This window comes from Aegilops tauschii, chromosome 3 (assembly GCF_002575655.3).
Source record: "Aegilops tauschii subsp. strangulata cultivar AL8/78 chromosome 3, Aet v6.0, whole genome shotgun sequence".
NCBI lineage: Eukaryota > Viridiplantae > Streptophyta > Magnoliopsida > Poales > Poaceae > Aegilops > Aegilops tauschii.
This window is the reverse complement of record NC_053037.3, coordinates 230,174,101-230,198,961: the sequence shown is the minus strand read 5'-3', so window position 1 is coordinate 230,198,961 and position 24,861 is coordinate 230,174,101.

Here is a 24,861-nt window from a genome sequence, read left to right as displayed (position 1 = left end):
TTCACATGAGGACTTTGATCCTTTTGAGGAATTTGATCCACGTGAGGAATTTGGTCCGTATGAGGACTTGGATCTATGAGAAGAATTTGGTCCATATGAAGAATTTGATCTGGGGTTCCTATTCTTCACAGGTGGTGTCATGAGGACATTCACCTGAAGACTTTCAAGGCACCTTTTGGGAACCCAGATTTTCTTCATAGGGGAACCGTTCCTGCAGTTAGTGCCAACATATCTAGCAAATACTTCACCATTCTGATTTTTGAACAGTTTATAGTTGGAGTCAAATGACTCATCAGAAGAATGAGGAGATTCACATGTAAATCCTGATAAATTGGATGGATCAACTGGAGGTCCCTTTGCAGCAACCCACGAGGTTTTGGGGTACTGCTCAGGTTTCCAATATGTACCATCAGCATTGAGTTTCCTCTCTAATGCAATACCCTCTTTCCTAGGGTTCCTATTGAGGATCTGCTTTCTAAGCACATCACAAAGAGTCTGATGCCCTATGAGGCTTTTGTACGTGCCTGTCATGTACAATTCCTTCAGCCCCATCGTTAGTGATACTAGCAATGTCCTCAGATGAGGAATTAGTGATAGTAGAGGCAGGTGAAGATTTGTAACATTAGAAGCATTTGAACATTCATGTGAAGAATTAGTAGATTCACGTTCAATGCATTTCAAACATGGAGGAACAAATTCTTCCTGAGCAGCGCTGATTTGTTGAGCAAGTAATGAATCGTGCTCCTTCTGAAGATCTTCATAACTCACTCTTAGCTTTTCAAGATCTTGCTTTCTCTGAAGAAATTCATAAGAAAGCTTCCCATGATCACACAAGAGAGTGTTATGATGACCTTGAAGGTTGTCAAACCTAGTCTGAAGTCTCTGAAGATTCTCAGTTAAGGTTTTAGTGCGATCCATTTCTTCACCCAACATATCGTCACTTTTGTCTAGCATGTTTTGAACCTTTTCAAAAGCCTTTTGTTGTTTCACAGCATCTTAGCAAGTTTAGAGTAGCTCGGCTTGAGGTTTTCATCAGATTCATTCTCACTAGATTCAGATGAGGTATATTTGAGTACCTTAGCACCCTTTGCCATGAAGCAATAGGTGGGAGCATAGTCATCATTGCCTTCATCAGCCTTGTTAGTGGAGCCATTTTCTTCAGAGTTGAAGATAGACTTGCTGACGAATGCTGTAGCGAGAGCTAGACTCGCCACACCAGACTCGGACTCCTCAGATGCCTCCTCTTCCTCATGTTCTTCAGATTCAGCCTCAGAGTCCATTTCCTTGCCAATGAATGCCCGAGCCTTCTTGGAGCTGCTCTTCTTGTGAGATGAAGATTTTGAGGATTTTGATGATGAAGACATTGAGGATTTCTTATTTTTCTTCGCATCATCAGAACTGTAATCCTTGTATTTCTTCTTCTTTGATTCCTTTTCCCACTGAGGACAATCTTGAATGTAGTGTCCAGGTTTCTTGCATTTGTGGCAAAGCCTCTTCTTGTAGTCACTGGATGAGGAATCATTGCTCCTTGAGGGTTTTCCAAAGCGACCACGTCTTGAGAAGTTCTGGAATTTCTTCACGAGCAGTGCTAGCTCATGGCTCAGTTCTTCAGGATCACCAAGGCTGCTACCAGAATCTTCATCTTCAGACTCAGAAACTGCCTTGGCCTTCAGTGCATGTGATCTGCCATAGCTCGAACCATATAGATCTCTCTTTTCAGCAAGCTGGAACTCATGAGTATTTAGCCTCTCGAGGATATCAGCGGGATCAAGTGACTTGTAATCAGCACGCTCTTGTATCATCAATGCCAGAGTATCAAATGAGGAATCAAGCGATCTCAGCAATTTCTTCACCACCTCATGGTCGGTGATGTCAGTGGCACCAAGTGCTTGAAGCTCATTTGAGATGTCAGTGAGGCGATCGAAGGTTTGCTGAACATTTTCATTGTCAAGTCTTTTGAAGTGGTTGAAGAGATTGCGAAGAACATCAACTCGAGAGTCACGCTGTGTTGAGACTCCTTCATTGACTTTGGACAACCTATCCCAGATAAGCTTAGCAGTTTCCAAAGCACACACTCTTCCATACTGTCCTTTGCTCAGATGGCCACAAATGATATTCTTTGCTTGAGAATCGAGTTGCTTGAATCTCTTCACGTTAGCAACATTCAGAGAAGGTGTGACTGACGGAACACCATTTTCCACAACATACCAGAGATCGTTATCAATTGCCTAAAGATGCATTCACATCTTATTCTTCCAGTAGGGGTAGTCCGTCCCATCGAAGGGAGGACACCCAGCAGAGACCTTGATCATACCTGTGGTCGACATAACTAAAACTCCAGGCGGTTAAACCAAAATCACACAGAACAAGGGAGTACCTTGCTCTGATACCAATTGAAAGTGCGTTATATCGACTAGAGGGGGGTGAATAGGCGATTTTTATGAATTCTTCACTTAGGAATTTGCCGGTGAGGAAATTCCTTAGCGAAGAACTACTTGCAGCGGAATAAGTACTCAAAAGTAAACATAACAGAACACAAGCATGGTCATCATGATGAAATGAAGACAAGCACAGAGTACAGATAGCGTAATCCTAGGATAACACAGGATGAAGACAAACAGACTGAAGAAATTGAATTGAGGAAATTGAGAAAGTCTCCAGTCAAAGTCTTCAAACACAGATATGAGGAAATGAAAGAGTTGAGGAAATAGAACCAGTAGGCTTGGTGAAGACAATGATTTGGTAGACCAGTTCCAACTGCTGTCCCAGTTGTACATATGGTTGGAGCGGCTAGGTATTTAAACCTGAGGACACACAGTCCCGGACACACAGTCCTCACCGTATTCTCCTTGAGCTAAGGTCACACAGACCTCGCCCAATCACTCATGGTAAGTCTTCAGGTGACTTCCAAACCTTCACAAACTCGGTCACTCGGTGATCCACAATTCCTCTTGGATGCTCTAGACCATGACGCCTAACCGTCTGGAAGAAGCACAGTCTTCAAAGGTAACAAGCATCGCGTCCACACAGGATCAATCTCTTCAGTGATGCTCAATCACTATGGGTTTGTAGGTGTTTGGGTTTGGGTTTTCCTCACTCGATGATTTTCGCACAAAGTCCTCGGAGGATGGGATGCTCGCAAATGACAAGTGTCAGTTTCTCTCGGAGCAGCCAACCAGCTAGTGGTTGTAGGGGGCGGCTATTTATAGCCTAGGGAGCAGCCCGACATGATAAGACATAAATGCCCTTCAATGATATGACCGCTAGGTGGATAGATATTTTGGGACAGTTGTCACAAGGCACAACAACGGTCGGAAATTTGAGGCTCAAATTCCTCAGGGCTATCATGTTCCTCATTGTGTAGGCAATCCGCACTGGCGAATTCCTAACTTCTCAGTCAGAAAAAATTCCTCAGAGACCAGAAGAACTTTGTCTCCGTCACTGAAGAATATGGCTGAATTGTATGAGATTTCCAATGGCTTCACTCGAAGGTATTGGTAGGTGTAGGATTTTGAGTTGAGCATCACATGGAAATATTTTCCTTAGTATTTCCTCGACCCCCTTTAACAGTACGGTGTTTCCTATGACTCAAGAAAGAGAAAATGAAACTATGAAAACAAAAGTCTTCACGCTTCATGTTCCTCGAATGAATACCAAGTCTTCAAGGTCACACCAATTTCTTCACTTTCAAAGTCTTCAGAAATCCAAAGTCTTCAGTCGAAGAACTTCATTTTTAGGGGTCGACTTTCTCTTTAAATATCAAACTCCTCATAGACTTATAGACCTGTGTACACTCATAAACTCATTAGTCTCTTAACCTAGAAGTCTTCAATACACCAAAATCACTAAGGGGCACTAGTGTCGGTGTCAAAACCGGCGGATCTCGGGTAGGGGGTCCCGAACTGTGCGTCTAAGGCGGATGGTAACAGGAGGCAGGGGAGACAATGTTTACCCAGGTTCGGGCCCTCTCGATGGAGGTAATACCCTACTTCCTGCTTGATTGATCATGATGATATGAGTATTACAAGAGTTGATCTACCACGAGATCATATAGGCTAAACCCTAGAAGCTAGCCTATGGTATGATTGTTCTTGTCCTACGGACTAAGCCCTCCGGTTTATATAGACACCGGAGGGGGCTAGGGTTACACAGAGTCGGTTACAAGGGAGGAGATCTACATATCCGTATCGCCAAGCTTGCCTTCCACGCCAAGGAGAGTCCCATCCGGACACGGGACGAAGTCTTCAATCTTGTATCTTCATAGTCCAACAGTCCGGCCAAAGGATATAGTCCGGCTGTCCAAGGACCCCCTAACCCAGGACTCCCTCAGTAGCCCCCGAACTAGGCTTCAATGGCGATGAGTCCGGCGCGCAGATTGTCTTCGGCATTGCAAGGCGGGTTCTTCTCCAAATTCTGAATACTTGTTTGAGTAGTGTCCGGCTTCCCATAAATGTTGCACTCCTTGGCTTCCGCGCCTAATAATGGATATTCCCCACGCGTCGAGCGAATGCGAGAAGTCGGGGCATTTTTACAATTGCCACCCAGCCATGTGGGTAAATCGTCTATTAAAGAGACGGGGATTCTCAGATCCAGATTACACCATCCTCCCACAGCGACTATCCATCGGAGCGCGCCCGGAAAAAATCCATTCCAACATGGCCGGTCGTCGCAGCTCCTCCTCTCTCTCCCGTAGTCCTAAGCCTGGCAATTGGAAGAAGTGTTCCGTCCCCCACAGCCAATTAGTAGAGTTGCAGACCCAGGGATTTCTCCCCCCAGCGTATATGGTCCCCGTTCGAGCCGGGCTCGCCACCTATAACGGCGGGGAGCAAGCGGATATCTTTCCCAGCCCATCCATGGGGGAGCGGGTATGCCTCGTCCCTTACTTATTAAGAGGGCTTGGATTTCCAATTCATCCGTTCCTCCGCGGGCTCCTGGAGTTCTATGGCCTCCAGCTGCATAATTTCACTCCCGCCTCCATATTACACATTGCTGGCTATGTCGCCCTCTGCGAGCTGTTTCTGGGCTGCAAAGCTCATTTCAAGCTATGGAAGAGGCTATTCTGCCTCGTACACCGTACACAGGAGGGGTCACTGTACCAAGTGGGCGGAGCCGAAATATGGCGCATCGCCGGGACCGGATACCTGTCCGGTACTCCGAAGAAGACATCCGAGGACTGGCCTTTGGAGTGGTTTTATATGGAGGACGTCCCACTTCCGGACCCTATTCTGATGGGCCTCCCTAAGTTCGACAACGCTCCCCTGAAGAAACGCTACAGCTGGCGCCCTCGGAGCCCTCAGGAGGAAGATAACAAAGAAGTCCTTTACCTGATGGGCCGGATAAAAATGCTGGCTCAATCAGGACTGGCAATAATCGAGGTTATGTCAATATGTATAATGCGGGGGGTACAGCCACTTCAATATCGAGGGCACCCCATGTGGCACTTTAACGGGGAAGATGATGCCACCCGCTGCGGGCGTAAGGGACCGGACTCTGTTGTTGCTCTAGCAAAAATTCTGTCCGATTTGTACAAGGGAGAGGAAGAGGAGTTCACCCGCATTAAGCCACGGGATGGATTCTCCATGTACAACCCTCCAAGCTGGGTGAGCTGTCACTTTTTACTCCCAGCCTTCCCGCATTCTTCGTCATAAGTACTTACCTTGCCGTTTCATGGCAGGAACTGCGAAAAGCTGTAAGGGAGGTCAACAGCCCGCCTCCACAACCGGAGGACCCTGACTAGGCCCTCGATCCCGGACTCGAAGAGGATCCGGACATATTTGTGGAGCTGATCGACATGAAATTCTATCAATTGAGCTTCGATGATGCCATGGTGGCCATCATAGCCGACTATACTGGGCTACTCCCTGCATCGCATGTAAGTAAAACCGGAGTCCCAACTTCCGAGAAGGGTCCCCTTTTTTGCACATCACCTACCGTACACATATGGTGTCTTACAGGGAAGGCCCTCGGGACGCCATGCCGAACCCGCAGTGTCTCGCCAACAAGGGGCACCGAAGCCGGGTAGGCTAAAAAGGAAGGCAGTCTGGACTGAGACGCCGTCGCAGAGGTATGATACAGAACCTCGCTCCGTGGTTGTCGTCTTTTAAAATATAATAACGTCCATGTTTCCTAGTAGGAAAAACGCTCGACGGACTATATCCGGAGAGGTTCCTGATCACACCTCCACCAGTCGGGCTCCAGGGCCGGACATAGAGGTGGAAGCTAACACGGGGCGAACGCCGGATGTTCCTCCTACAGAGGATGCTTATAGGCTATCCTCCACTAATTCCGAAGTGGAGAGTGCCATGAATCACCGGCGCCGCCGCGCCGTACTCCGTGACGCTTGTTTCTCCCAAGAGGCGTTTGATGCCTTCAACTCGGAGACGCGTACATCCGTGCTGCTCAAAATGGTCTTGCCAGAGCCACGAACCAGTATGTAAAGGATATATGGGTAAGAAAATTTGATGATTATATATATCAGTAGCCCCTGAGACTTGAAACAGTTGACACAACTGATTTAAGGATCATTATTTGTGCAGGTTCTTACAGAGAAGAATACCCAATTGTCTCAAGAGCTGGAAGAGTGCAAAGCCCAGCTACGGGCCGCAGTTGCCGCGTTGAAGGAGTCCGAGAAGGCCCCCTCTGGTAACACTTGTTTCCATTGCAAAGAATGACATGTACCAGATAGTATGCGGCATACATGCAAATCTAACAATAGATGTTGCAGATGACTCCGGAGTGAATTCGAAGGCTGTGCCGGGGGATGCGCAACGTGCTAATCGACAGCTAAATGCTGGCGAGCGCATTCTTACGCGGGTTAGGCAGGAGAAAAAGATCTCCAAGACGCCAATGTCCAGCTTGGCGTGGAACTGAAAGATGTTCGAGCCCAGCTTGCAGACTCCGTGAAGGAGAATAAGCGGCTTCGACGCGGCATTTTCAGTAAGTGCTTGAACGAAATTTTGAAAGAGTTCAGCGAAGAAGCCGGCTAACAGAGTTATGTCTGCAGGTATGCTGACAGGTCGTCCCGCGGAGGAGATGCCCGGGTCTGCGGGTGATCTTCTACCAGAGCTCTCACAACCGCATGAACAAGTTCGGCAGGTGATGCAGGCTATTGCCCAAGCCTTGTGGCCGTCCGTCTCCCCGCCAGGAGGCATGGGGGAGCTTATAGAGAAGCTCAAGGGAGCGCGGCGGCGCTTCCGATTATGGAAGATATCAGCCTGCCGAGAAGGGGCAAGGGAAGCCTGGGCCATGGTGCAGACACGATATACCAAAGCTGACCCAAACCACATGGCCGAGGTCGGACCCGTGGGGCCCGATGGGAAAGAGATCCCCGTCAGTTTGGTGTATGACCAAGTAGAATTAGCCGCAAAGTATTCCCAACAGGATTGTAGGCTAGACAACCTGTTGGATGGTATAGAAGAAGAATTTAGTCAGTCTAAGTGACTGTGTACTTCAAGTGACATATATTGTCCCTAGCCGGATTGTAAATCATTTGTCATGGCGGACCTTTTCGCTTCTACCTCTGGACCCGATAGTCCGGAGTGTATCCGAATACCCGCTCAGTTATGTAAAAACCGGGGTACGCGTGGAAACTAGGTGTAGGGGTCATAAGTGCTTGAACAGACAAGTACCCAACTAGCTATGTTATATTACATGGATAGTAAGAAACATCTTCCAGGGAGAATAGTTCCGTTAAGGGTTCCTTTCCCTGGGTACGCATGCCCTAATGTGCATGTCCGAACTGCAAAAAGAGACACAGGCTATAAACATCTAGGGGCATGTATTAAAATAAATAAAAAGTCATCTTTTGTTCACCGACCGAGTATTCCCTTAAGAATGCTAGCTTTCGGCTTCACCCAGTATGAGGTACACATCCGGCTGACCCGGCAGTAACAATCGCAGAGGTGCTCCCCTTATGCCCTAGCCGAATTAACGGGAACGTAGGGCATAAACACAAGAGCCAGGCAACCCAGCTTGGCCAAAACTTAAGTCATATCGATGCATATAATGGCGAAAAAGGTACATGTGGAAGAATAACACATGTGTGGGGTGTAAAGCCCGGAAAATAGTTATATTAAGCTTCTGTATAAGAAGCCCCCAGGTATAATGAGCGTGGTTAGCGCGTCAAAATTGTGTAGTCAAGACACAATTTAGCCTTTTAAGGCCTTGAAGAAAAGGAAAAAAGAAGAGAGAAAGAGAGAAAAGACAGATAGCGGATATGTAAAAAAATTGACGGAGGTAAGGAGACGAACATAGAGTCCGGCACTAGGCGTAGAACCTTCGGAGTCTGGCTGCGTTCCATGGGTTTGGCTCGAGTCGATTATCCAATGCATCCCGCAGACGGTACGCTCCACCGGTCAGAACCTGGTCAATAATGAAGGGACCTTCCCATTTGGGCTTGAGCTTCTTCTTTTTCTTCTCCGGTAGGCGTAGAACGAGTTCGCCAACGTTATAAGCTTTGGCCCGTACTTCTCTGCTTTGATACCTTCGAGCCTGTTGCTGATAGAATGCCGAACAGGCTTTTGCCACGTCACGCTCCTCCTCCAGGGCGTCCAAACTATCCTGCTGATCGAGCTCGGCCTCTTTTTCTTCATACATGCGCACTCGAGGTGAATCATGAATTATGTCGCAGGGCAATACCGCCTCTGCGCCGTACACCATAAAAAACGGTGTGTATCCGGTAGTGCGATTCGGCGTGGTCCGCAGCCCCCATAGTACGGAGTCGAGCTCGTCTACCCAATGCGTGTTTCATTCCTTTAAGGACCGCACTAATCTGGTTTGATGCCGCTCATTATAAGACCATTTGCTCGCTCGACTTGACCGTTAGTTTGCGGGTGATAGACAGACGCATAATCGAGCTTGATGCCCATGTTGCTGCACCAAAGCTTTACCTCGTCGGCTGTGAAGTTCGAGCCGTTATCGATGATGATGCTGTGGGGGACGCCATAACGGTGTACCACCCCGGATATGAAGTCTATCACTGGTCCGGATTTGGCCGTTTTGACAGGTTTGGCTTCTATCCATTTGGTGAATTTATCCACCATGACCAGTAAGTATTTTTTCTTATGGCTTCCCCTTTGAGGGGTCCGACCATATCAAGCCCCCAGACCGCAAAGGCCAAGTAATGGGGATTGTTTGGAGAGCGGTAGGCGGCATATGGCTTTGGTTTGCAAAAAGCTAGCAACCGGTGCAGCGTTGAACCAGATCCTGTGCATCTGCTCAGGCCGTCGGCCAATAGAAACCTGTACGGAAGGCCTTGCTTACAAGGGCCCAGGCTGCAGCGTGGTGGCCACGGAGTCCAGCATGGATTTCTGCCAAAAGCTTCCACCCTTCCTCCTCGGAGATGCACCTTTGAAGGACACCAGTAGTGCTTTTCTTATAAAGCTCTCCCTCGTGGACCTTGTAGGCTTTAGACCGCCGCACTATGCAGCGTGCCTCATTTTTGTCCTCGGGTAGTTCCTGCCTGGTTAGGTAGGGCAGGAATGGTTCTGTCCATGGGGCGATGATGGCCATTATCACGTGGGTTGAAGGTGTTATTTCGGTGGCAGAGCCTCCGATTGTGTCAGAGTGTTCAGTATCTGGTGTTGTGGCCGGGTCCGGACTATTGTTACCGGTGTCCCCTTCCCATACCACGGATGGCTTAAATAGCCTTTCCAAGAAGATGTTAGGTGGGACAGGGTCGCGCTTAGCGCCGATACGAGCGAGGATATCTGCCGCCTGATTGTTTTCCCTAGCCACATGGTGGAATTCAAGCCCCTCGAACCGAGCTGACATTTTGAGGATGGCGTTGCGATAAGCCGCCATTTTCGGATCCTTGGCATCGAAGTCTCCATTTATTTGAGATATTGCGAGGTTCGAGTCCCCAGGCACCTCCAGGCGTTGAATGCCCATGGAAACTGCCATCCGGAGACCATGTAACAGGGCCTCGTATTCGGCGGCGTTGTTGGAGTCTGTGTATAGTATTTGGAGTATGTATTGGACTATATCTCCGTTGGGGGACGTCAGAACGACGCCAGCCCCCAGACCAGCCAGCATTTTAGGGCCGTCGAAGTGCATGATCCAGTTGGAGTACGCACCCTATTCTTTAGGGAGTTCGGCTTCTGTCCACTCGTCGACAAAATCGGCCAGTACTTGCGACTTAATGGCTCGCCGTGGTCTGTATGTTATGTAGAATGGGAGGAGCTCGATAGCCCATTTGGCAATCGACCCGTGGCATCGCGGTTGTTTATTATGTCGTTGAGTGGTACTTCCGAGGCCACCGTAATTGAACACTCTTGAAAGTAGTGTCGTAATTTCCGGGATGCCATAAATACCGCGTATGCTATCTTTTGATAATGTGGGTACCGTGATTTGCATGGAGTGAGGACAGTGGACACATAATATACCGGCTTTTGAAGTGGGAATTTATGTCCGTCCGTCTCTCGTTTGACGACGAGCACTGCGCTTACAACTTGGTGAGTTGCCGCTATATATAACAGCATTGGTTCGCCGACATTTGGCACGGCCAAGATTGGGTTGGTGGCCAGGATGGCTTTTATTTCTTCCAATCCGGCCGTGGCCGCGTCCGTCCACTCGAAGTGTTCGGTGCGCCGAAGAAGGCGATAAAGGGGTAGTGCCTTTTCTCCTAATCGGGAGATAAAGCGGCTTAAGGCCGCCACGCATCCAGTTAACTTCTGGATTTGCTTGAGGTCAGTTGGGATAGCCAACTGTGACAGAGCTCGGATTTTAGCCGGATTTGCTTCAATTCCTCTACTGGAGACGATGAAGCCCAGGAGCTTTCCGGCGGGCACGCTGAAAACGCATTTTCCGGATTGAGCTTGATGTCATATGTTCAGAGATTGTCGAACGTGAGCCTCAAGTCGTCTATTAAGGATTCGACGTGTCTGGTTTTGACGACCACATCGTCTACGTATGCCTCCACTGTTTTGCCGATCTGTTTTTCCAGACATGTCTGAATCATGCGTTGATACGTTGCACCGGCGTTTTTGAGCCCGAAGGGCATTGTGTTAAAACAGAAGGGGCCGTATGGAGTGATAAATGCCGTTGCGGCTTGATCGGACTCTGCCATTTTAATTTGGTGGTAACCGGAGTATGCGTCGAGGAAGCACAATGAGTCATGTCCCGCGGTAGGGTCGATAATTTGATCGATGCGAGGGAGGGGGAAGGGATCCTTTGGGCAAGCCTTATTAAGGTCCTTGAAGTTGACGCATAGGCGCCATGATTTGTCCTTCTTTGGTACCATCACCAAGTTTGCTAACCAGTCCAGATGTTTTATTTTTCTAATGAATCCGGCCTCCAGTAACTTGGCTAGCTCCTCTCCCATGGCTTGTCGCTTAGGTTCAGAGAAACGCCGAAGAGTCTGCTTGACCGGCTTGAATCCCTTTAGATGTTAAGGCTATGCTCGGCCAGCCTGCGTGGGATTCCTGGCATGTCTGAAGGATGCCAGTCGAATATGTCCCAATTCTCGCACAGGAACTCCCGTAATGCAGCGTCTACAACGGGGTTTAACTGTGCCCCGATGGATGCTGTTTTTGTAGGGTCCGTTGGGTGGACTTGGAATTTGACTATTTCATCCGCTGGTTTAAAAGAGGTGGACTTGGATCTTTTGTCGAGTATCACGTCGTCCCTGTCCACTGTGGAGCGCAGCGCAGTAAATTCCTCGGCCGCGAGGGCTTCGGATAATGCCTTGAGGGCCAGTGCGGCTGTTTTGTTTTCGGCGCGGAGTGCTATGTCCGAATCACTAGCTAGAGTGATGATTCCATTGGGCCCGGGCATTTTGAGCTTCATGTACCCGTAATGGGGTATGGCTTGGAAGATCGTGAATGCCTCCCGCCCTAGAAGGGCGTGGTATCCGCTACTGAACGGGGCCACTTGGAATGTAATTTATTCGGACCTATAATTCTCCGGCGTGCCGAATACCACATCTAGTGTGATTTTCCCAATGCATCGTGCCTCCCGACTAGGGATAATTTCTCTGAAGGTCGTGCTGCTTTGCTCAATGCGGTTTCTATCTATTTCCATTTTTTGAAGAGTCTCCTCATAAATGAGGTTTAATCCGCTGCCGCCGTCCATGAGCACTTTAGTAAGCCGAAAGCCGTCCACATTTGGACTAAGGACCAAGGCGGCTGGTGCTCGGGCTGTTCGGAATTTAGGTTCATCACTGGCATTGAAGGTGATAGCCGTGTCGCTCCATGGATTTATTGCTGCCACGTGGCAAACTTCGGCAAGGCTGCGGGGTGCTCGCTTACGCCTATTATTTGAGGCGATGGTCTCAAAGACTGTCAATACTGTATTGTTGTTATCCACTGGGTAGTGCTCTGCGGTATTTTTAATGAGGAGATCCTCACTGCTCTTCTCCACCTGCCGGAGTACCCAACATGCTCTAAGGCTGTGTGTTGGTATGGTATCCGCTGTACTGTGAATTTTGCATGGCCCATTAAGCCATCCCTCCAATACGGTTCCACGCCCTGTAGTGGGCTTTTGCTTCTTGGTAATTGAGTCGGGCGACTTGTGAGAGTGCACCCTTTTAGTTCGGACTGGGGGTTTTGTCAGAGCCGGATTATCCCAAAATTTTGTTTGGGTTTTCCAGGCGCTTTCCATCACACAATACTTCCGTACTATGGCTGCCAAGTCAGCGAAGTGTGCTATGTCATGGCGACTTATGGCGTTGAGGATTCCCTTGTCTGTGCAATTATTGCAAAAGAATGAGATTGCGTCTTCCTCGCGACAGTCCTTGACCTTGTTCATTACAAGGAGGAATCTGGCCCAATAGTGATGTCTGTCTCCTGGGGCTCTTGCCTAATGTGGGAAAGATCGTTTATATCTGGGTGGGTGGGTGGATTTAAGTCCAGACCTTGACCCGATCTGAGACCCAGGGGCAGAGGAGTTTCCGATCTTGGAAGTTTGGGCTCCGGGATGTTGCCCAGTGGGTCTGGCCTGCTGCCTGATTCTAGGTTCAGGGTTTGGGCGATGTCCTCCCGTAAACGGGTATCCGGCTCGGAGAGCTCGGGAATCTGGACATAGTTTGTCCTCAAGATAGAGGAAGAATCGCCGCGTTGCTCCTCCACCACCGCTATCTGATGGGTGACCGACGGAGAGTTAATCTCCCTTTGGTCGGGTTTAAGCCCAATCCGATCATAGTCCGTAGCGACTCCCAAAGCGGCAATGCGATCCAAGAGCTCATTCAAAGACGAGAGCTCCATTGGATTCATCCGCTCGGTAAGTTCCGAGCTGATGTGAAGGCTGTTTTCGATGACTCGAGAAGTCATCGTCGGCGCAGCGGCCGAACGGGCGGTCATAAAGAAGCCGCCTAGTCGGAGAGTTTGGCCTACAGCCAGGGCTCCCCCAGAGGTGATGTTGTCCCTGACAACGAGACGAGCCATCCTTCCTTATGATGACGGCACAGTGGAACTCTCAATGAAAGCACCAATGTCGGTGTCAAAACCGGCGGATCTCGGGTAGGGGGTCCCAAACTGTGCGTCTAAGGCGGATGGTAACAGGAGGTGGGGGACACAATGTTTACCCAGGTTCGGGCCCTCTCGATGTAGGTAATACCCTACTTCCTGCTTGATTGATCTTGATGATATGAGTATTACAAGAGTTGATCTACCACGAGATCGTAGAGGCTAAACCCTAGAAGCTAGCCTATGGTATGATTGTTCTTGTCCTACGGACTAAGCCCTCCGGTTTATATAGACACCGGAGGGGGCTAGGGTTACACAGAGTCGGTTACAAGGGAGGAGATCTACATATCCGTATCTCCAAGCTTGCCTTCCACGCCAAGGAGAGTCCCATCCAGACATGGGACGAAGTCTTCAATCCTGTATCTTCATAGTCCAACAGTCCGGCCAAAGGATATAGTCCGGCTGTCCGAGGACCCCCTAATCCAGGACTCCCTCAACTAGATGCACTTATAGGCAGGAGCTCAAGGAGCGGCGTGAATCCGCCGGCAAGGTGGATCAAAAGTTGAAGGACAAGTGCCTGGAGCTGCGCGAATGGCACGACAAGTAGTTCAAGGCGCTCATGAAGCAGCAGGAGACCCTTCAGATGATGAGGGAGGATGTCGGGGCTCGGGGGAGGCATCTGGCGGATCACAAAGCATCTTTGGATGCCAGGGAGCAAGAGATCTCCCTTTGGGAGGAGAATCTTGAAGCCACCCTCCGCGCCAAGGACAAGAGTTTGGAGACCTTGGTGCAGCAACGCACCAAAGAACTAAAGGATGAGCATGGGGCTGCTTTGGACACCCTCTCTACTGATCATGCTGCCCAACTAAAGAAGCTTGTTGACGATCTGGATGCTGCATCCTCTGCCAAAGCTGAGCTTGAGCGGGAGGTGGCCAAACTGAATGAAGACCTTGCCGGGAGAGCCAAGGAGGTGGAGGCACTTAGAGAAGAGGCCCGGCAAGCAGAGCTCCACCTGGCTGATGTACAATCGCAGCTCTCCTCCAAGACTCAAAGCCTTGAAGCCGCCAACAGAACCAATTCTGATATGAAGGCAAGGATTGGCTCGCTGCAGCAGTCGGCAAAGTCCCTCGAATCCCGGCAGCAGCTGCTATCTAAGGAGTTGGAAAACGCCAAGCATCTACGGCAAGATGCAGAGGACAAACTGAAGAACCGGGTCGACATGAGCGACCTCTGGATCAAGATCATGATTGATGTTGCTGAACGTCTCGGGGCCCAAGCTATGGCGATGGGCATGGATGGCCCAGTCTACTCAGCCAACGAGTATGAGGTCCCGAGCGTCAAGCTGGGGTTCTTCTTCGACGAGTTCGTCGACAAGCTGAAGGTCCACGAAGAGGGGAGGGCCAAGAGTTTCGCGACCGAATCGCGGAGGCTCACTCACAACGCCCTCTTCATGGTCTTGAGCAACATCGCCTGTCGTTGCCCAGAGCTCGATCTTGACGACGGCTTCAGGAAGCCGCCAGTGGGTGCTGACATTGCTGCCGCTGAGGAGAAGGCTGCTCCCCGCGCTGACAGGGTTCTCCTTGTTTAAGTCACTCCTTCTGGTCCTGTAGCAGAAAATGACACATATTTTGTGTTTAGCCGCTTTATCTCTAATGTTTGTGTGTGGGTGATACTTGTTAGCCAGATCTACAAAAGCATGTTTATCCCGTTAAACTCTATATGCTTGTGTTCGTATGATCAATTCCTATGTATGCTCTGGATGCCTGCCGATATCATATTGCCGCGATTGTTGTAAGGGTCCGGCCCTTAATAGTCATCTTGGCATGGATGCATCTCGGTAGGTTTTTCCAAGGTACCTCTCGATGCAGCCTCTCGACCCACGAGAGTGGCTCGGGACGGGACGATGGTGTGATCAATGAAACTAGCCGAGGTTCCATTGCATGGGGGATTTCTCGATATGAACACTTCGCTTAGAGTTTAAGGGACAAACAAGTGCGAGAATCTAAAAATGCATCAATAATGAGTGTCGACGTGGACTTAGCTTTCGTTTTAAGCTTCTTTTCCGCCTGCCGGGCCGCGCGCGTTCGACGCGCCCGCGGAGCCTGGAGGAGTAGAAGGCAAACTGGTAGCTTCTTTGTTCCTGGCAAGGGTCGGCGAGTATTTCTGGTGACTGGCGAGCATAGGGGTATGGTGGCGAGCTTCTCTGGCCCTCCTCCCTTTTGCTTCCCTCCCCTCGAGTCAGTACAACGGCTGCCATCGCATGGACCGTGCCAGTGCAGGCAGCCTTCCATAGCAGTGCTCTGCTCAGGATTACCCACGGTGGGGGAAATACTGGACCGAGTGTCGCATGGTAATCGTCGACATTGACGACAACGAGGCTAAAGCAGTTCGACTGCTGACGGGGTGGAGGGATAGAAAGGAGGGATCTTGCGCTCGCATGCCTTGTGCCCCTTCCTCCGGACAGTGCTCTGATGGTGACAAGGACACACGAGCCGCCGGAGTAAATCTATCACCATCAGTCGTGGCCTTGGTCGTAACCGCTGCCACGGCGAATCTTGGAGAGCGACAACACGGTGCAGGAGTGGATCTTCTCCTGCTTTGCGTCCGCTTCACAGCGGGCCCCACGGTGAATGGCGCCGTCGAAGATGGAGACGGTGCTGAAGATGGCACGCTACGCACTCTTTCAGGTTCGCGCAAGCGAGCCCCCTACCTGGCGCACCAAAGATGTCACGGGATATCCGCGGCCACCTATGGGACCGGGTGGCCCCTTGCTGGTTCGGCGGGGGGACGTCGCGTTGCACAAAGAGCAGATCAGCGCACGGCAGGAAGCACACAAACAATTTACCTAGGTTTGGGCCGCCGCGAGGCATAAGACCCTACTCCTGCTTTGGTGGATTGATGATGAAGTGGATGTGGTGGTGCGTAGTACAATTGCCCGCCAAGGGCTGCCTCGGGGCAGCAGCGACTACGCCCGTATAGTGGCTTGGGCCTGTCCACTTTCTAACCCTCTAACCCCTCCTACGAGTGCCATGGGCCTCCTTTTATAGATTAAAGGGGTCACCACAGTGGGAAAGTGGTCATTATCCACTGATATGATAGCAAACAGTGCTATCATACCTAACTCTGCGGGCTGACAGGGTGCATTAAATGCACTGCTTACTGTCACATCACTGGCTGTCCGGCAAGGCCTGCCGGGCTATCTCGCCAGCTCCGCATCTGTTCTCTAGTCACGTCCCAGGACGGGTGTCATCTGTGAGTTTCTTCTGTGGGAGATGGCTGCCATGTGGCGAATGGCTGCCACTTAATCATCTTGGGGCTTGACAACGCACTGATTGACGACGTGGGTCATGCTTGAGTGGTTGGCGGGGTGGTTCGGCCCCCGTGAGCCCCGGCAGGCTCTGCCGGGGAGTCTTTGTTGCTTGCTTCAGGTGGTGGCCTCGCCCCTTGCCGAGCTTGCCTGCCCAGCAAGGGAGGCCCTTCTCTTGCCGATATCTTGTTCCTTTGGCTCGATCTCGATCTCTCTGAGCTGCATGTTGGTTCTTCAAGTCTCTTGGCCCTTCGACCTGTGACTTGGCCTTGGTTTGTCCGTGCATGAGTCAGGGGAAAATGCCTACCCCTGTATATTTTCCCCGACACTGGGTCTGTTGCCCAAACTGTGCACAGGCACGGGAACAAGATTATGGTACAAAACCAAGTCAGAATACAAGAGATCGAGATCTTCAAAAAGACAACATGCAGATCAAGAGGACCAAGACCAAGCTAAAGAAGCAGGACGCCACCAGGAGAAAAGCCTCCCTTGCTGGGCAGGCGAGCTCGGCGAGGGCGGGGTCGCCCCCAGAAGGAAGCATCCAAGATGTCCCGGCAGGGCCTACCTGGACTCGTGGAGGCAAAACCACCTCACCCAACTACTCCACCATGACACACGTCGCCAATCAATGCGGTGTCAAGCCGCAAAGTGACTAAGTGGCAGTCACTCGCCACATGGCAGCCTCTTTCTATGGGAAATGCCTACAAACGACACCCGTCCTGCGACGTGTCAAGCGAGAAGGTGTGAAGCTGGCAAAACAGCCCAGCAAGGCTTGTCGGGCAAGCGATGACGTGACATTAAGCGGCGCATTTAATGCACCCTGTCAGCCTGCAGGGTTAGGTATGATAGCACTGTTTGCTATCTTATTAGTGCATAATGACTACTTTGCCATTGTGGTTACCCCTTAATCTATAAAAGGAGGCCCGTGGCAACCGTAATAAGGGTTAGAAGGTTGGAGACCCACACATTCATACGCGCGTAGCCACTGTCGCCCTGAGGCAACCCTGCTGGGCAAGTGTACTATGCTCCACCACCATTCTTCCACCATCAATCCACCAAAGCAGGAGTAGGGTTTTATGCCTCACGACGGCCCGAACGTGGGTAAAATTGCTCGTGTGATTTCTGCCGTCCTGCCCCACGCTCTTCTGCTCTTTGTGCGACGTGACATCCCCCTACCGATTCAGCAAGGGGCCCTTGGTCCCATAGGTGGCCGTGGTTTCCCACGACAATAGGCCACTTTCGAACAACATCAACTTTGTCTCCCTACCTATACACCACTTCTGCACACAAATGACCCCTCTCTCTCCCCCTTTATTCCTCTGTCTCCCTCGCACCCCTCTCTCACACACACACTTGATGTCTCTTCCAAATAGTCTGCTCTCCGCCCGCACCCATGCTATCCTACTACTAGGCATGCCGTTCTCTATCTTGGACACACATTTCACACCATTCCCCCTTACCAACTAGGTAGACTTCATTAGTGGTCTCTCTTCTCCACATACACACACTCCCTCTCACACACATGCGCACGCACAAACACACACAGACACACACATCACCCATCTATCTGGATCCTTCTTTTAAGACACACACCCTTGCATATTCTCTCCAGCTCTAGGTATATATATCCCCCCTCTCTCTCTAACTCACATGCGCACAAACATTCTCCCTCTCTCTAACTCACACATATCTCTCTATGTCCGCATGTGTATCTCACACACTCACTCCCTGATTATTTCTATGCGTCTCCACGTTACACAACACAAAGCCCCATGCACATGTCTCTCTCTATCCTCCACACACACAAACACACAAAGAATCTCTTATCATTTCCTCAGTCTCTCCATATCACACACACACTCTCTCTCGCACACACTCTCAACCAAGGTTTTCTCGTTAATAACTTATCGTCTATTCGTCAACAGTCGTGGCACTACGATGAACACAAGACGTGAAAAAGAATACATCTACACATCCATAGACCACCTAGTATGACTACCAGGACTAGAGCGAGCCAAAAGCGCGCCGCCGTCACCCCGTCCTTATCGGCGACGGGAAAACCTTGTTTTATACAGTCGGGAAGCCATCGTGCTAAGGCCCCACATGCTCAGCCATTGAATAGAACGTAGATCCAAGTTTCTGGAAACAAGTATCAATAATACGTTTGTATTTCCATACTTATACTATTATAAAAGATTTAGTTGGTGATGATGGTGTGTCTGCTATCTGTCATTTCTAACCATTAGATCTACATCTAACGACTGTGAAGTAAGTTGTTGCCTTTTCGCAACAACATCCCACTTCTCTACTCCAATTTGCAAAAAACCCCTTAGCATCTTAAAACCATCCACATCCCCCTCACCTCATCAAAACAGCCCGAGGAATATATTCTGACTGAAACATAATATATTTTTAGTGATATATGTATATCAAATTTAGAGTGTTTTCTATCAAGTTTGTGAATAAGTATTATTCTACTTATGATCCGTTGCAACGCATGTGCACATTGCTAGTATTTCCATAGTTTAGAGTTTCTCATCAAGATATTAGTCACCCATGGTCGATATTTAGTTTGAATTAAGTACACATAGCCACTATATAACTAGTCGTGCTTATTGTCTTCCAAAGCTTAACTTTAACTCCTACTTACAGTATGTAGAGTATTTAACAAAAAACTACCACTTTCAACCAGCCCTAGGAAGAAACTACTTTACAAAAAATGACAAAAACATACCCAAAATTTCTTAATCCGCGCCAAAAAACTATTACCTAGTGCCGATTAGGCTCGTTTAAACCCGTTTATGACAGGGTTGGCCTACACGTCCGTGCTGACGAGGCACCTTAAACCAACACCATCTTTTTGACCGTTGTGTCGACCGTTAAGACACGTGGGACCCACATCTAAGCATCTATCCTCTTCTTCGTCCTCTAATCATTATTTTTCCTAAACATTACTTCAAATAGTTCATATGCGTGTTCATCGCTGGCGCCAGTGATGAGCGAGCTGTCCGCCGCTCGACCGGACAGGCCAGACGCCGCACTGGCCTCCGCACGGGTTGGTTGGCTGGCCCGAGCGCGGCTCACGCGGAGCAAGCTGTCGCACTGGCCTTTGCTCGATCCAGATGGCTGGCCTTAGCGCGGCACGCATGAGCAAGCCGCCGCACCATCGTGCCAACCTACCTAGCAAACCTTGCAGACAAGTAGCTGGATGCATCCAGCAGGGTGTGTGCTAGCTTGGCTAGCTAGCGGTTGCGAGCGTCGCACGGAGCAGGCATCCGGGCTACCGCAAGATGGGCATTGCGCCAGCGGCGCTTTTGACCTCGCCTTCTGTCAGCGGCGGCAGTTGCCTCCCATGGCCGAGGATGACTTGGTGGACGTGCCAGAGGTAGGAGGTGACTCGGGGATTTTTGTCCAGATTGACATTTAGGTCCCACAAGTCATAACGCCTAACTTGCCGGTCAAATAGACGACGTTGACTTAAGGGGTGACATGGATTTAAACGTGCCTATAATGGCACTTGGTAGTTTATTGCAATGCATTAAGAATTTTTTGGTATGTTTTTGCTAATTTTTGTAGAGTAGTGGTTTCTTGGTAGGGCTGGTTGGAAAGTGGTAGTTTCTTGGTAGTGGTTTCTTGTAAGGAACAATCTACTAGCGTGATTCTACAAAATATGTACTAGCGACAAAAGGCGATTCTAGATTGTGTTGCACTACTAGTGCTTGCAGGAGTGTATAGCTTGTTTCGTGGGTTCGATCCACATGCCAAACGCACGGCGGCCTTTTTTTAAAATATTAACCTTGCTGCGAGCCAATATTGTACACTGGTAGTTTGACTTTTGAAGTCCGACGGACGTGTCGCACCATAATCTGGGTGCACTGGATAGCCCAGCCACATGAACGGGTTTTCCCTCCCATCATCTCATGGCTCGCGTACTATAGTACTAGTATGTACGCCCTAGCCGCACCTCACTTGCTGCTTCCTCGGAGCAAGTATAATAAGTTGACTAAGCAGACTGTAAGGATTTAAATATTATATTTTTATTGAGTTGGAAGAGAGAGAAGAGGAGAGAGAAGAGAAGCGGGCTGTAGACTTACAGCCGGCTGTAGCACAAGCTCCAAGAAGGTTTGTGAGTGTGAAAGGTGGACCATGTGTTGACAAAGTACTACTAGTACTACTCTGTAGCTTGTGGCGTTGCACGACGGACATCGCTCCATTATCGGCTCTAAACTCTATAAAAAATCCTCTTGACACAATTTTGTATTGTTTCGAAACAGAGGCAAAAGCTTTGCCTCATCTCATTAATAAAGAAGGAAGGACCAACAAACAAAGTTTGACAAGATCCTTTACACCTCCACAAATGAGAGCGAAAAGCCTAGTTTAGCTATATCAAAGAACTCAAATGTTCTGCCCTCACAGTAACCGTCGCTGATAAACAGGCCGCTACAGTGTGCGTGAGAGGAGCGACTGAGTAAGCCAGCTATGCGCTTGAGCACAACAGGGAGAGTACGTAGGTGTACTTTCCCTGCATTGATAGTACAACGATGGTTCTAGATAACAGTAGCACCCTCCACTTGCAACTGTAACTCCTTGGCCTTGAGATTCAAGAGTTCAAAACTGGTGCACTATAGAAGTACAGTAGATAGTATATAGAGCAAGTACTACTGCTACAGTACTAGGTCATGTAGTATATAATAACAACACCATCGCAATACCACTATGTGTGCCTTCATAACTTCCTTAACGAAGGGCCCTGCGGTTACGCTCTTATCTCCTCCTCACCAGTCCCCCCCCCCCCGAAGAGACCAAGACAGTTCGTCGCTGCTGCCATGGATTCACCAGGCGGTTCTCCTCCTCGTCGAGGCTAGGAGACTGTCAGTGCAACAAACCCTGGGTCTGTTGCCCAACTGTGCACAGGCACAAGATCAAGATTGAAGCGCCAGCTTAAGTCAGGGATTGAAGAACCAAGAGATTTAAAGAACCAACATGCAGCTCAGAGGGACCAAGATCAACCCAGAGGAGCAAGATATCGGCAAGAGAAGGGCCTCCCTTCCCGGGCAGGCAAGCCCGGCAAGGGGCGAGGCCACCACCAGAAGAAAGCAACCAAGACTCCCCGTCAGAGCCTGCCGGGGCTCACGGGGGTTGAACCACCCCGCCAACCACTCAAACATGACTCACGTCGTCAATCAGTCCGGTGTCCAGCCACAAGGTGATTAAGTGGCAGCCATTCGCCACATGGCAGCCATTTCCTACAAAAGAAACCCACAGATGACACCCGTGCTGCGACGTGTCAAGGGAACAGGCGCGGAGCTGGCAAGATAGCCCGGCAGGCCTTGCTGGGCAAGCAGTGATGTCACACTAAGCGGCGCATTTAATGCACCTTGTTAGCCCGCAAAGTTAGGTATGATAGCACTATTTGCTATCATATCAGTGTATAATGACCACTTTGCCACTTTGGTGACCCCTTAATCTGTAAAAGGAGGCCCATGGCACTCGTGGGAGGGGTTAGGAAGTTGATGAACCCAGGCCACCATACGCGCGTAGTTGCTATGGCCCCGAGGCGAACCATGCCGGGAAAGTGTACTACGCATCACCACACTTATTCCACAATCAATCCACCAAAGCAGGAGTAGGGTCTTATGCCTCGCGGCGGCCCAAACCTGGGTAAATTGCTTGTGTGATCTCTGCCGTGCTGCCGTGCGCTGAACTACTCTTTGTGCAAGGCGACGTCCCCCCGCCAGACCAGCAAGGGACCACCCGGTCCCATAGGTGGTCGTGGATATCCCGCGACATCTTTGGCGCGCCAGGTAGGGGGATCGCTTGCGTGAACCTAAAAGCGTGCGCAGCGCGTCATCTTCATCGCCAACCTCATCTTCGACGACGCCATCAACCATGGCGCCTAAGAAGAAGAAGTCTGGTGCTTCGGCCCATCCATCCACCTCTAAGGCTCCGCCGCTCGCGGCCTCTAGTGCCTCGGAGGGTGCGGAGGCCAGCGAGGACGTGAACACTGCTGGGGGCGTGACTGGAGTAGGTGGCGCCATCAACGCTCCCCCCGCGGCTGACACGGGGGCTGGAGATGTTGGAGGAGAACATCGTCAGCAGCGTCTCAACGGTCATGCTCCACAAGGTGCGGACGAGAGGGTCACTCCGCTAGCACCCCCTCCTCCCACCGGCGGGCACATCCACGGCAACGGCGCTTGGTCCGGGGTGAGCCATCGTCCTCCGGCCACCCCTGCTACGGCGGCGGTCACGGCGCATGTGCCTCCTCCCGGACGAGCCAACTAGACCGCTGTGCTCGACGGAGCCGCTGACCCTCGAGCACCATCGCCGCTCGACCCCGCCGCCAGTGTGGTCGTCCCACAGCTGCGTGGATGCGACACTATCGTGGTCACCGCCGCTGGCACCATCAGGAGCCAGGCGACGGTGCGGTCGACGTCATCAACATCTCTGCCAAGCACAGCCACGGAGGCTATGGCGCGAGCTCAGCTACTACTGAGGTTTCCGCCGGCAGCCGAGCAGATGGATGAATGGCGTGCCACCATCCAGAGCCTACTCGGTTTCACTGAGGCTGGGGGCTCGCGATGAGCTGAGCCGCCACAACCTCACCAAGCAACAGCAACTGCCCGCACTGCTGGCCGAATGGAGGGGGCCGTCCCCATGGTGCAGTCCCCACCACGGCAGCCGACATGGGCGTAGCAGAATCAAGACCCCAACGACGTCTAGATGGCCTCTTCTGGCCCTCGAGCACATCCAGGCCAAAGTCGAGCCCCGGAGGATAGGCGGCGGGGAGACGCGTGCGTCGTCATGGATCGGTGCCCCGACGACCTCCGCTAGACCGACGGGTGCGGCGGCCTCAATGTCGACGAGCCTGCGCTCGGTGTTGGCGAGTGCCCGCCCTTCGAGGTCGGCTGCCCTGCCTTTACACGGGAGCTATGGCAAGTCCGTTGGCCGTCCGTTCGCACGTTCGAGCCAGAGATACCTGAAAAGTACGACGGGAGGCTGAACCCGGCAGAGTTCCTGAGCATCTACACCATCGTTGTTCAGGCTGCTGGGGGAAGAGACGAGAAGGTGTTCGCCAACTACTTCCGTTTGGCCCTCAAGTCCAATGTGAGGTCTTGGCTGATGCACCTGCCGGAGGACTTCATTTCATCATGGGCAGATCTGTGCCACGAGTTCATCGGTGCCTTCACCGGTGGCCACCAAGAGCCCGGCAGGCCCAGCGACCTAGAGCTTCTCCAGCAGAAGGAAGGAGAAACCCTCCATAAGTATTTACAGAGATTCAGTAAAGTTCATAGAAATATTCCAAATATCCATCCGGCAGCCGTTATAGCAGCCTTCCAGTCCAATGTGCGCAACCGTCGCATTCATTCTAAGATGAATGTGCGGTTGCCCAAGACTATGAAGGAGCTATACACACTGGTGGATAAGTGTGCTCGGATGGAGGAAGGAAGGAAGTTTCCCGGAGAGGAGGATTGCATCAATGTTGATTCAGATGATGAGGATGAATCAACCAGTCAGAGAAAGGGCAAGAAGCACAATAAGAAGCCAAGGGATAAGGCAGTAATGACCGTGGAAGGATCGGGCACACCTAGTACCGGCAAGAAGGCCAAGGTTGAGGTCCCCGACAAGGAAGCTGCCGCGTGCGCTGCCTGTCGGAAAACCACTCCCGCAAAAAAAGTTGGGAAAGGTGATGGGCCATACTGCAAGAACGACCGGACCAAGGGCCACGACCGTCAGGAGTGTTATCAGGTTGAGCAGCTCATCAAGAAACAAAGGGCAGAGTATGATAAGCGTGATAAGAAGAAAAGTCAGAACGCTGCTGGCGGTACGGGCCGAGGCAGTGAAGCAAATCGCCCCGGCATACCCTTTCGGAACGAAGGAAAACCCGCCAGGGGCCAAGAGAAGGAAATCTGTGATGATGTGAGTGATGAAGGGAATGAAGAGGAAACCAGTGAGCAGGAATTTCAAAAGGCCACTGACGCCCTACGCATTGATGGAGGTGCACTTTGCACACCTCTCATCGCCAACTCAAGCGATGGGCATGAGAGGTCAATGCTGTGGAACCAGCGCCAGAGACCCGGAAGCCACTCAAGTGATCACCCTGGCCGCACCACAGCGGTAGGTTGTTTGCCATTGTTGGTCTCCCCAACAATTTGC